Source organism: Protopterus annectens, chromosome 3.part1 (genome assembly GCF_019279795.1).
Source record: "Protopterus annectens isolate FY-2018-M chromosome 3.part1, PAN1.0, whole genome shotgun sequence".
In the NCBI taxonomy this organism is placed as follows: domain Eukaryota; kingdom Metazoa; phylum Chordata; order Ceratodontiformes; family Protopteridae; genus Protopterus; species Protopterus annectens.
In genome coordinates, this window is record NC_056732.1 from 1,044,989,945 (window position 1) to 1,045,002,791 (window position 12,847).

General features: G+C 35.9%; 1 protein-coding gene across 2 annotated transcripts in view; it reads right to left on the reverse strand.

Moving 5' to 3' along the window:
• The window catches only part of RAP1GDS1 (Rap1 GTPase-GDP dissociation stimulator 1), a 1,654,780-nt gene that overhangs the window by 161,653 nt on the left and 1,480,280 nt on the right, over nt 1-12,847 (reverse strand). The gene's annotated exons all lie outside the window — the stretch shown is intronic.

Below are 12,847 nucleotides of genomic sequence, written 5' to 3' on the forward strand. Positions count from 1 at the left end.
TCAACAAAATCTAACTTATTATTTACAAAAAAAAAAAAAAAAAAAGATTCAAAAGCACTTCTCTATTACAGGCTTTAATACAGTCCTGCATTCTCAGACTGTTGCATAAAGAATCTCTGCATATGGTCAGCCACAAAGAACTGAATTACACAACTCTGGGATAACATAATCCTGTCTCTGTATAGTGCATGGAGACACTGGAAGAAAAAAAGATGCACGTATTACATTGCGGGATCTTTACCAGTGTAAATGATGTACATGCAATGCATGGTGCAAAAGATATAGACACCAACAGTAAACAAAGTATCACATACACAAAGAAAAAAAAATGACTTTCTACCGAACTATTATGAGAGGTTTACAGAATTTTAGCAAGAGCAAAACATGAAAAGAAAATGCATACAGGTAAACACCTTGTTATTACAAAATAATTTTAACTAGGAAGAGGGGAAAAAGTATGAGGCATTACTACTAGCAGCAATATCCGCAAAGGGAAATTCAGTGGCTCTAACGTCTTCTGCTTGTATATACACAAACAATAAAGACCTCAAACACATTATATTAGAAGAGAAGGTGGGCAACAACAGCTGAAGATAGGTGAAGCACATATAAGGGTGTACTCGTATTACAAGCAATGAATACGGCTAGCAAACCAACATACTATTTTTTTTTTAATTAGGAAAGAGACTGGGGTTTGTTTTTGCAGATAATGACATAGTCAGGCACATCATGACACACCTAATAAATAAATAAACACAGTTACTCTCTGCTTTTGTTGGTGTGTGCCCAAAACATAAAAGCAATTACAATATGATTCAGACAGACAAAGCATTTGCAACCTCTCTATGAAGATGCTACGTGCAACATTTACTAGATACGAATACCTGCTACAGTGGCACAATGAAATCCTACAAAGTACCTCTCATGTTATCTCCAAACTCCATTTGCATCAAATATTTGATAAAAAAGTGCATTCTATTAACTAAGACAAAATAATCAGCATGTTTTGTGAGTGTTTGATTTTGTTGATAGAAAGCAAACACAGAAGCATTTTTTAGGACGGCTTCTGGACATGCATGTCCAGCACACTGACTTGTTAATGAACATCACTCATGCAAATAAGATAGAATTTCAAAAAGATTTTGCAGCAAGATATCTGGAATAGAACATGCTTCATGTCTCCCTTGTAACAGAAAACCAGAGTTAGGAGCTTAAGACTTCTGCTTTCTCTCATTAGTCCACTGTTCGTAGACCCTAGTGATGCTGAAGGGCTCCCTGAGAAGTACGCAAACTATCTATGACTGCCTCACTAAAGTGCAATCAGAAATGAATGAAACTTGAAAAACAAAACATGGAAAAAAGCATTCTTGCAGGGGATAAGCACCAGCCCCTCCACTACCCAATGTGTGTGTGTGTGTGGGGGGGGGGGGGGGGTAATGCTGCACTGCCATATGCCTGCTACTTATTTATACCAACTCAGAGGTCAAACTGGCATAGGAAAAGGGGAAATCCCCAGTACTTCAGCAATATGTTTTGGGAAAAGCCAGCAGGTCACATGACTAGTGATTGCTCATATGATCATTGTACACTAGTATTACACAAAAAAGCCTGTACAAAGTTTTAGACAAAAGACAACTCCACAGCAATTACAAAGGAAGGTTTATTGCTTTAGTGCAGTCAAAATTGCCCATCAGAGATAATACTGACGTAGAAAAATAAACCTATCCTGTTGACTGATGCAACTACTTAAGGCTTCAAAAAAAAGCTTGCTTATCCCTATTCCAGCCACTAAGTTAAAGTAGTGCTTCAGTGTGTTCTTAAAGGAAAACTCCACTTAGAACTCAAAAATGTGTTTTTTTATTCACTGTATCTTTGTTTTATGAGCAATTTTAATGCCTCAAAATTACTTTAAGTGTTTATTTTACAACTTTGTTTCTCACAAAACAGCAGTTAACGGGGCATGCCTTGTTTTCTTGCTTTCATCCCTTCTTCCCAGAATGCATTTCAAGTCTTGTTTATAGGAGTCATGATAGACAGAAGGAAGTGGTGCTGTTTTCTCATGCTGTTAAGATAGAATGGAAGAAGTGTGAAGCACTGTCATCTAATACACCTTCTGTAACAGAGCTGCTTCTATGTTTTCTTGAGTAAACCTCATTTGTGTCTGTCATAGCTCTTTCTATGCTATAAATAACCGTTAGCTACTTCCAGCAAAATAATGCAGGTAAACAGCAGGCTTTTGTAAAGGGACTCTTTTGTAGTTCTAAAGGAAGTGACAGACCTTCCCCCACACACTCATTCCAGGTTGTTACAACTCTCACTGCAGTAAATGATCCTTGCTGTATCATTTACCGGTGGTAGCTACTACTGGAAAGGACTCCAAAGTAAGCCTGTCTTTTACTTCCCAGTACCCTCAGTAGGAAGTTTATTTTTCCTCTCATGAATGACCCAAAATTAAAAAGTGCTTTACTAGTTCCACACTTATTTGTTATTTTCACTCCCTTTTTTCTATTTTGTATTTATTTATTTATACTTTGTTAACCATAAAAGTGAACTGGTCCCAGCACTCTTTTCAACCATGACTTGGGCTACAAAGGCAAAGATAATAACAAATAATAAATGCACTTAATACAAAGAAAAAATACTGCCATAAAGACATTTGAGAAATATTGCATTTACAAGACATAGCTAAAGTGTAACAGTGAATAAGTAAAACATTACACATTTACTAGAATGTATAAATTAATCAAGCTTAACTATACTATGTTAACTTTATTATAAATAAACAGTATGCACGCATATTGCACAATTCACAGCGCTATAAGATGCTACTATTCCCTGACTATGAATGTGAATGTATTCCTTTTCTTTATAAACTAAAAGGGTTGGGGGAAATTATATTTGCATCACTTTTGTTGTCCTAAGACAGCATGAAAACATACTATCCAAGAAACTGTATTAAGTCTCAAATAGTGTAAGTGAATGCACAAAACAGAAAAACACACAAAAAGCAAGTGAAACAACTGAATACTTATTGAGAAAATTTTAATTCCACTGGTTGAGCGCTTTCGGCCAAAACTGTGGCCTTCATCAGAACAAACTAATCACATGCGACCATTATATAATTAATTTAAAAGCATGTAAGCAATCAAATACTACTTTTAATTAACACCACTGATTAAGAAAAAAATCATTTGTAAAAATATAATTTGTAAAAATATCTACATACATTACTAAACATAAAAACTGTGAACTTATTTACATTTATTGTAATAAACTTTTCTTTTTAAAACAGCTTTGTAATTAATGCCACTGTTCAAACCTGGTACTTTACAAGCATTCAAAAGAATTTGCCACTTTAACTCTCTATAGTCCAGCTCCCCATCTCTATCCCCATTAAAATCACTAGGAACATGATCTATTAATGTAAAATAAAACCTTTTTCCTGTGCAAATAACTGTATGTTTAAAAAGCGCATTGTCCAAATTCTTCCTTTTTATAGCATAGTAATGCTCATAAATCATGTTTTTTACCGCCTATTAGTTTTTCCAGTATAAAAAGATGAACAGACCAAGCATTTTGCCATATATATCACAAAAGTGGAATTACACAAAAAAGCCCAGGAACCTGCCAAATCTTATCATGGGTGCTTGTTTCAAGAAATGGCCTCTCCAATAATTACAATTTGCACATTTGTATGTGCCTCTCTGTGTGATTGCTTTTTGTTCTGTCCACTTTCTAAAAAATATTTGAAACGGTTTGCCCTTTTATTGATAAAAGAAGATGCATCCCCTACTACTGTTTTAATTTCATCATTGGGTGGTGCAGCGGTAGCGTTGTCGCCTCACAGCAAGAGGTTCTCCCGATTCTCCACTGGACCTCCTTCTGTGTGGAGTCTGCATGTCCTCCCTGTGGTCGAGTGGCATTTGAAAGGCTGGGCATCGAGCCGGTACCTTGGCACTGTAAAAATCTACTGCCAATCATTAGCGGACCAGAGTTCCGCTGTGGCGACCCCTAACTGGGAAAATCTGAAACAAGAATATTGGATTTTAAGATCCTCCAATTATTGGCCACTATACTTTTAATTTTTTTACTATCTGTTGTAAAAGTTAATGGCATAGATGTAGTCCAATCTGTATCTCCTTGAATTTTCTCCTTGTTGTTTTCATTACTACCATTTGTGGCTAAAATGCTGTTAACAATTCTAAGTGGACAGGACCGGCCTTAGGTCAACTGGTACCCTAGGCAAAAGGGCTCCACGGCACCCCCACACACACCACCCGGTGCCCCCATCCTGGTCTACCTACACAAAATAAATACTGGAAAAGTGCCCCTGCTAGAGCGGTGCCTAGGCGGCCATTTAGTTGGCCTATGCCTAAGGCCGGCTATGTAAGTGGATATCACTGTTCTTGAACCTGTGATACAATTCATTTACAAGACTAATTTCGTAACATCACTTTTAAGCCTAGTTAGTCTAACCAACTGACCTTTAATGATGTGTTTAATATAGGTAGGGTGCATACTTGAATAGTGCAGCAAACCATTTTTTTTAGTATGAAAACATACGAAACCCGCACATTTTGGAATGGAATAACCATTACAGTGGAACCTATGATGAAAAAGATTTGTGATGCAGAAAGTAGGAAACAGGAGGTTGATTAGGATGATGACAATTATATAATAAAAAAACATATATGCGCATTCTCTGTTTGTAATATATATTATTTGTATGCATCTGTATCTGTTGCATATTTCTCTCTACATGTATTCACACTGTACTGCATCCTATAGTAACACATGCTACATACATACGGGTTACCTTTAGTAAGTCGACAGCCCACTACATCGAATTCCACATCACTGACACAGCAGAACATCGACAAATGAAGAGCCGAAGTTTCCCGCAAGGTAAGTTACCGTTTGGCCATCCAGAACTGAAAAACTGCCATAAAACCGACTACACAAATGTGGGGGCCTTCGACCCCCCCCCCTAACTTAATATTCCAACTCCAAGAATGCACTACCGAGGGGGTACGGGGCAAATTTCAGGTGATGGCCAAATGGTAACTTACCGTGCGGGGAAACTTTGGCTCTTCGTTTGTCGATGTTCTGCCATGCTGGTGAAGTGGAATTAGATGTAGTGGCCTTTCGACGTACTAAGGGTAACCCATATATATATATATATATATATATATATATATATATATATATGTGCTGGAAATATATATGAAGTACGTGTGTAGCACACATCTTACATGTATGTATAGAAACATAGGAGTGTGTGTTTGTAAAGGAGAAATAGATTATATGCCTGTGTATGTGTGCTTCATGTCCTACAAATAAAAACAAATCCAAATGGAAATTTCATTTAACTATGTGTGTATATACACATACACAAACACACACATACATACATATATATCTGTATATGGGTACACTTCTGAAGCTCAAAATTTCAAGTCATCAAACCACTAATTATCGAAGACCACAGGACTGAAGACTTGAAATATTGAACTTTGTCAATGGAGATCGCCGTACAGTGTGGAATGGGAACTTTACTGTTGTCTTTCTCTTCACTGTAGTGCAATCTTGGAATTGGAATATTTAAGTTGCAGGGGGGCTTGCCCCACTGCAAAAACGTGAAAAAAGAAGTATTCACATTTTAGATATTTTTTTGTTCGATATTTTCCTCTGGTCTTCGATGATTAGAAATTTCAATCTTCAGAAGTGAAACCCTACATGTGTGTGTGTGTGTGTGTGTGTGTGTGTGTGTGTGTGTGTGTGTGTGTATGTATACACACATACAGTTGCATGAAATTTCCATTTGGATTTGCTTTTAAAGAACATGAAGAACACATACATGGGCATACAATCTAGTTCACTGTTTTAAACAGACATTCATATGTTTCCATACATACATGTAAGCATATCTCTCTCAACTGTACAGATTTTTGCAGAATGTCTAGATTTTTGCCTCATATGTTTGGTCTGTGCCTCATAAAATTTGTGGCTGTCTGGTAAATCACTGAGGACTGAAGTCACTAAATAATGACATGCATTTGAGTTTCAGACTTCCTTCAGAAAATGCATGCTAATACAAATCCTGTTATTCTAGTAACTTTATAAATTTACAAGAGCAATATTTAAAATCTGTCCAGAATTTTGGGCCTTTGACCCCCATTATTTTAAGCTTTGTTCAGATTTCTTCAGCTAAGAGGCTGAGAGGTATACATGTATGGAACTTTCTGCCAACAGACATTACTACCACTGACAGCTTTAACAACTTAAAACACACTCTAAAAAATATTTTCTTTGTCATCAGACATGCCCCTGCTCTTTCCCTAACCGGTGAACTCCATTCACTCTCTAGGGGTTTTCCTTTCTATCCCTAAAACAGGAATCTCCTCTAACCACTAGCATATTGGACTAACAGACTTTCCATATTTCTACACCCTTAACTTTCCCATCCTTTTAAGTATCTACTTGCATCTAATGTTCTGATCCTCATTCCTTACTTTACTCCTACCTGGTGTGTGTGTGTGTGTGTGTGTGTGTGTGTGTGTGTGTGTGTGTGTGTGTGTGTGTGTGTATATATAGATATATATATATATATATATATATATATATATATATATAGATATAAAGGTTTACAATCTACCACCTCACTTTAATTTAGTACGTTTTATTATTTTACTGACCTCTCTGTACTTATTTTGTATTTATTATTGCATCTACCTCTCTGTACTTATTTGGTATTCAATTATTATTGTGTGCTTTAATACTTGTTTTTATCTTGTTCATGTAAATTGTCTTAACTTTCATGCATGATTTGGAGCTTTTCTCCCCGGGCGTCTGCTGAAAATGGGTTCTGACCCAGTCAGACTTTCCCGGTAAACAAATGTTAAATAAATAAATAAATAAACAAATAAAATAATAAAGATGCATGCTACACACATGTACTTCATATTACATATACATACACAAACACACACATAATATATACATACATAAACAAAAATATGCACGCACGTGCGTGCACACACACAAAGATAGACACTGTCAGATGTATGTTAAAATAAATTCGGCTGTATACCATGATTATCATAAATGGTCAAATTTTCTTTTTGGACTAGAAAAGGCTCATGCAGTCTACTGCTGTATGGATTGACTTAGAGTCAGTGGGAGTCTCTTACCATGGATCTGTGCACCAGATATGCATCCCATTCAGGAAGGATGTCACAAAAAGGTATAAAACACCTTTTTATAAACAGTAGCAGTGCACCTAGTTGATAGGGTTGCCACCTAACCTTTATTCCGCAGTTCTGTCCTGTGTGTGGGTGGGGGGCTTGAAAATGATAAATGTGTTGATATCTTTACAAGAAAATATTTTTTTTAAATTTTTCTCTAAATGTCACAGAAAACTTTGATACTACATTTAAGTTATCTTAATATATAAACTGTTGTAAATAACCAACATTTAAAACTTATCATTTCAATACTGTGATCCTGGTTTTGTAAATTTGTCAGAAGAGGTAACAACTGATTTTAACCCCCTGAATGATCTAATTGCTTTGTTTTGCTGTGAAAGGGGAGTGTTAAGTTCTCCTCCTCTCAGCAATAAACACAATGGAAAACAGTTCCACAGCTTTCTGTCTTTTTTTATATAGCAGCTGATGTGCTCCTGACATCAGCATGAGTAACTGCCCATCTAAAATTGACAGCGGTACCTGACAGGTTAAACTACAGATTTCTCTGTTTCTAGAGTATGTCAAGCAGCCAGAGACAAATTCTTCTGCAAAGTATGTCAGAAGTTAAATTTCAAGAAAAAGTAGGTGGGCTTTCCCTTCCTTTCATTCTAAGGTAAGGAAATGAACGTTTTATGAAGTACAGACAGGGCTCTGGTACCTTTACAATACTGGAACCATATTGCAGGGAGAAAAGCAACCTAAAATAACACGTACTAATAAAAAGGAAAATTTATTAATAAAAATCAGTAAAATATGACAACCCAGCAACCCATGTTCTATGTAGCTTTATTCTTGACTATCAATGGTTGACTGCTAGCAAATACTATTTATGTGAAATTATTTAGCAGATACTTATTTCCATCAAGCAGTGTCTGGCAAAGGGTACTTTTAAGTTCTCCTGAGCTAATAACCTTTCACTTTTTGTGATACAGACATAAAAAGAAACACAACATGAAAGCTGACATATGAAAAGCAACATCAACACTTTACATTAGCCAAACGTCAAGTCCCACCACAAGTTCAGCAGTCTTCCAATATCCAAATAAGAAGCGTCACCAAAAGTTCAGTAATCTAGCAGTTTAATTATAGGAGTCTCCTACTGGTGTTACTTATTGTTAATGAAAATAAATAATCCTTTTAGGGAAGTGTTTTAAATACCTTCTCATGTTTCCACCCCCACTACAAGCATCAACATAAAAAAAAAATAGTCTAGGCAACATTCTATTTAAAAAGCTGAAGTGTCTGCTTCCTGGAACTGCTATACTACAAAGGTAAATAAATCAAGACTGTGTTAAAAAAATAGTTCAACATGTATACAGGAAATCAGGAGACACTAAACTGTTTTTAAACAAACTTGTTGCATGCCCACTTCTGAAGTGTGTTGCACTGAAATACAGTCTTGTTTGTTTAGACTTTAATCCTTCTTCACATCAACCTGCAGGGACATCTGCTACTGCATTAAATAGGATTCTCAAGTACTCTTGCCTTCTACTATAAAAGACAATAACCAAAAAAAATCCATGCACAAGGTTCTAATTAAAAGTCAAAACACACACTTGTAGTTGCTTAATATGTACTTTCGATCACTCATTGAAAACATGTTCTTCGGATAAAAAAACTCCCTCTTCTGTATTATTTAAATAGTACAATCCTGCACTGACATCCAAATGGTTCTTAAAACGTACTTCTTAAAAATATAACTACTTTTTAGCAATATTATGACTTCAATAAAAACCTGTTCTAATCCAGTGATCTTTTTTAATCTAAAAAGTACACTGCTCAATGAAAATTTGTTAAACCCTACTAATATTAAAACATCATCCTATATGTGTACACTCACCACTGCGTGACTGCTAAATAATTCAATTTAAATCTGTGCCCTTTTAATAAACAATAGACTACTGATATATATCCTATTGTTGATGCCCTGGGGACTAGCAGCATCTAACAACACTTGCCAATGTAGTTCACGCTTCTCAATGTGTGCTTTCCAGTTGCCACCCCTCTCAAAAAAGGAACTTTTTCCAATACAGAAAAATACATATTGGTTAAATTCACACATTCTGAATGTAAAGTGCAATGTTAATATATTTCTTCTTAACAGGGTAGGTATGTTGGTAGATTCTAACCTTCACACCCTTTTATGTTTGACCAACATAAAATGCAGGGCATGAACTACATTGTGCTAAATAATTCACACCCTTGGTACTGACGGATCTATGGCCCAGGCTACTCAGGTTTGAGTAGCAGCCAGGAAGCTGGGGGGAGGGGTGGTGGTGCACAGGAGCATACATGGGTGAGTTGACTACAATGGTGTAGACCTATTGCACAGTGCCTGTCTTGGGTGAGGAGGGCACTGATACCTATATCATCTCCCTGTGGTATTGAAGGTCAGAGCAAGAATGATGCCCCTTATATACCCCACCCATGCGCTGTTGCAAGGGGATAGGAAGATAAAGAAAAAGTCTCTAACCAACCCAATGGATGCTTACAGGATGGTTCCTCTTTCATGACCCTCACTCCTGGTGTTTGTGAATGAATGTGCAAATTGCCTAAAAGGGGGCAGACAATCAACACAGTAAGGAGCTAAGATAAAAGAGAAGCTTAATCTTAATTTATTTAACTAGAACTGGGTCAGTTTTGAATGGCAGTCAATGCTTTATTATTTATTTTTTTTAAGTTTTAGTTTGAGGTTTGATTTAGGTTGGCAGTGCTGCTTTTGGTGGAGGTGAGTGTTTACTACTCTGGTGAAGTAACTTTTTTTTTTTTACCGAAAGGCTTAAGGTTCAACAAATTTCCAAATAATGCTTCACCAGGTACTGTTTTATTTGACGAACTTACGGAGTTGTTTAATAGGTCTGGACTTGAAATGTTGAACTTAATGGTCAAAGATTATGAAGCTAAAGCTGCCACATTGTTGGTGGAAGTTAATACTTTAAATAACACCATTGTTAATGACAACAACTTTAACAGTATTAAGAGAGACTACGATAGTGCATTTAAAGAAGTGGATGAACATTGTTTAAGAATAGTTAACAGAAAGATTAGAAAATTAGAACGGGACCTGCAGGATTATAATAATGGGGCAGCTTACACTTTTAGCATGAAAAGTAGATGGTCCAATAAATTAAATAACAACTCTGTTTTTAGGAATGAAGACAATGATAATGTGACCACATTTCCACCCCAAGGTCCTAGGAGAAGTGAAAGATTAGCACAAAAAACAAACACGGTTTCCAACCAGGTTTTTCACCATACTCCTGGGAAACAAATGAGCAGGGAACCCACACCCTACCCCCAGAGGTGGAACAGAACCAGGAGGTAATTACAGCTAGTGTACCTATTGGGACTGTTAATGTAGTTCAGGACACTTTAAATGCTAATTTTAATCCATGCAAGGTTTGTAAAAAAGATAATTTTTCTATCTACAATTATACAGACACTGAGGTAGATGCAAAATACTTTGACCTGTTTAAAAAGGGGTTACATTTTGTCCCTTCTCAACCCATTAACATTGCTAAGACTATATTAGATTTAAAATTGTTCACTCGTCAATTAAATCTCAGTGTTTATTTTAAGGGTAATACGAAAGTTCAAGGTTTGTTTCATAGGGCAAGCACATTCAACCCACCTTTACATCCAGCCCTACAAATTTTCGAGGAACTAGTAGAAATAGACATTAGGAAAATGGAGGGAGCCAATAATGCAGTGCATCCTAATAATCTCTCAAAAGAGGCGTATGATCTAATTAACTGTTTAAAGAAAGAGGGAATTAGAGTAATGAAAACTGACAAAGGTGGGGGAGTTGTGCTGATGTACAAACACGATTATGAAGCCAATCTATACACACTTTTGCATGATACAGACCAATACACTGAGGTTTCTGTAAATGAACGTAATATAGCCTATGCAAAAATCAAATACTTGTTAAATGACCATCTTATGCAGGGTGCAATTAATAAGCAGTTATACAATTACCTTTTGGTAGACAGACCATTAACACCAGTCATATTTGGTATACCAAAAGTGCACAAAGGGTTGTGCCCTCTATGTTTTAGACCAATAGTAGCGGGAGCGGAGGGAATAACTGAACCACTAGGAAAATTTATTGACATCACTGTAAAAAGTGTAGTTGCATCTTTTAAATATCTTTGTAAAGATTCCTGGCAATTTTTGAGAGACCTGAAACAGGAATATTTTACTTATACTAAATACATGATTACCATCGATATAATAGAGTTATTTCCCAGTATACCGCAAGCCGTAGGGCCGAAATGGTTTAGTAGGGTACTCACCCGCTATTCCGGATTCAACGCTAACATCATAGGTCTATTAGTGGAGTTTATGGACGTAATCCTGAATAATAACTTCATTTTTTTCAATGGTGAACTCTTCAGACAAAAAAGGGGTGTCGCCATGGGCAACCCTTGTGCATCAGCATATGCCAATATAGTTTTGCATTATTGGGAGACTAAATATATTTTTCCATCTGACTGGTTTAAATTTATTATACATTATCAGAGGTATTTGGATGATATTTGTATCCTGTGGAAGGGGGATTTGACTGAACTAGACAATTTTATCCAGTATATCAATTCTTCAACTGACTTTTTGAAGTTCACTTATACAGCCAAGGTGGATCATTTACATTATTTAGATGTCAATTTAGAAAAGAATTTAGAACTTCAAAAGTTTCAATCAAGTATTTTCAGAAAGAACACTTTTTCCAATATGTTTCTCCACTTTGACAGTGATCACCCCTTACCCCAAAAGAAAGGGATCATTAAAGGCCAACTTATAAGGGCTTCCTGTATTTGTAGCGAAGACATATTATTTCAGAAAGAAATACAGACCTTAAGAGCATTGTTTTTGGAAAAGAACTATCCCAGACACATATTTGATACTCTTTATAGAGAAATTCTTACAAAAAGGAAAGATGAATTTCATCCATTACTGGGCGAAGGGCATAGACAGGCCTCAGACAATAGACATAAGATTTTGGAGGGAAAGGAAAAAGCCTTTATCCATACTTCTAATATTAACAGTTTAGACATAGAAAATACAATTTATAGATATTGGCCAATATTATTGATGAATGAAGACACTAATAAAATTATTTCGAATAAACCACACTTTGTAAGAAGGAAAAACATGAATTTAAAAAACTTTTTTGAAAATAATAAATTATTAGGTACAAAAAATACACAGCTTGAACAAGGTACCTTCAAGTGTAAGGCATGTAAACAATGCCCCTACATGATCAATAACAAAGGCTTATACTTGAAATCAAGAAAAATCAATCTTAGCTCACCAGATCATTTCAATTGCAATGCAAAAGGGGTTGTTTACCTTGGGTTTTGCCAAAGTTGTTTTGGATTTTACATTGGCAAAACAGAAAGAGTGTTAAGAAAAAGAGTGTACGAACATCTATATGAAATTAATAAGAAAAAAGAATCTAATGCATTTTTTAAGCACTCACTTACCTGTGAGAAAATGAGTTCAAAATTTTTTAGTATTAGAACAAGTGTGTTGTAACCCTAGGGGTGGTGATTGGGAGACATCCCTTGAATATAGGGAGCTTCTATGGCAAGTAAGATTAAATG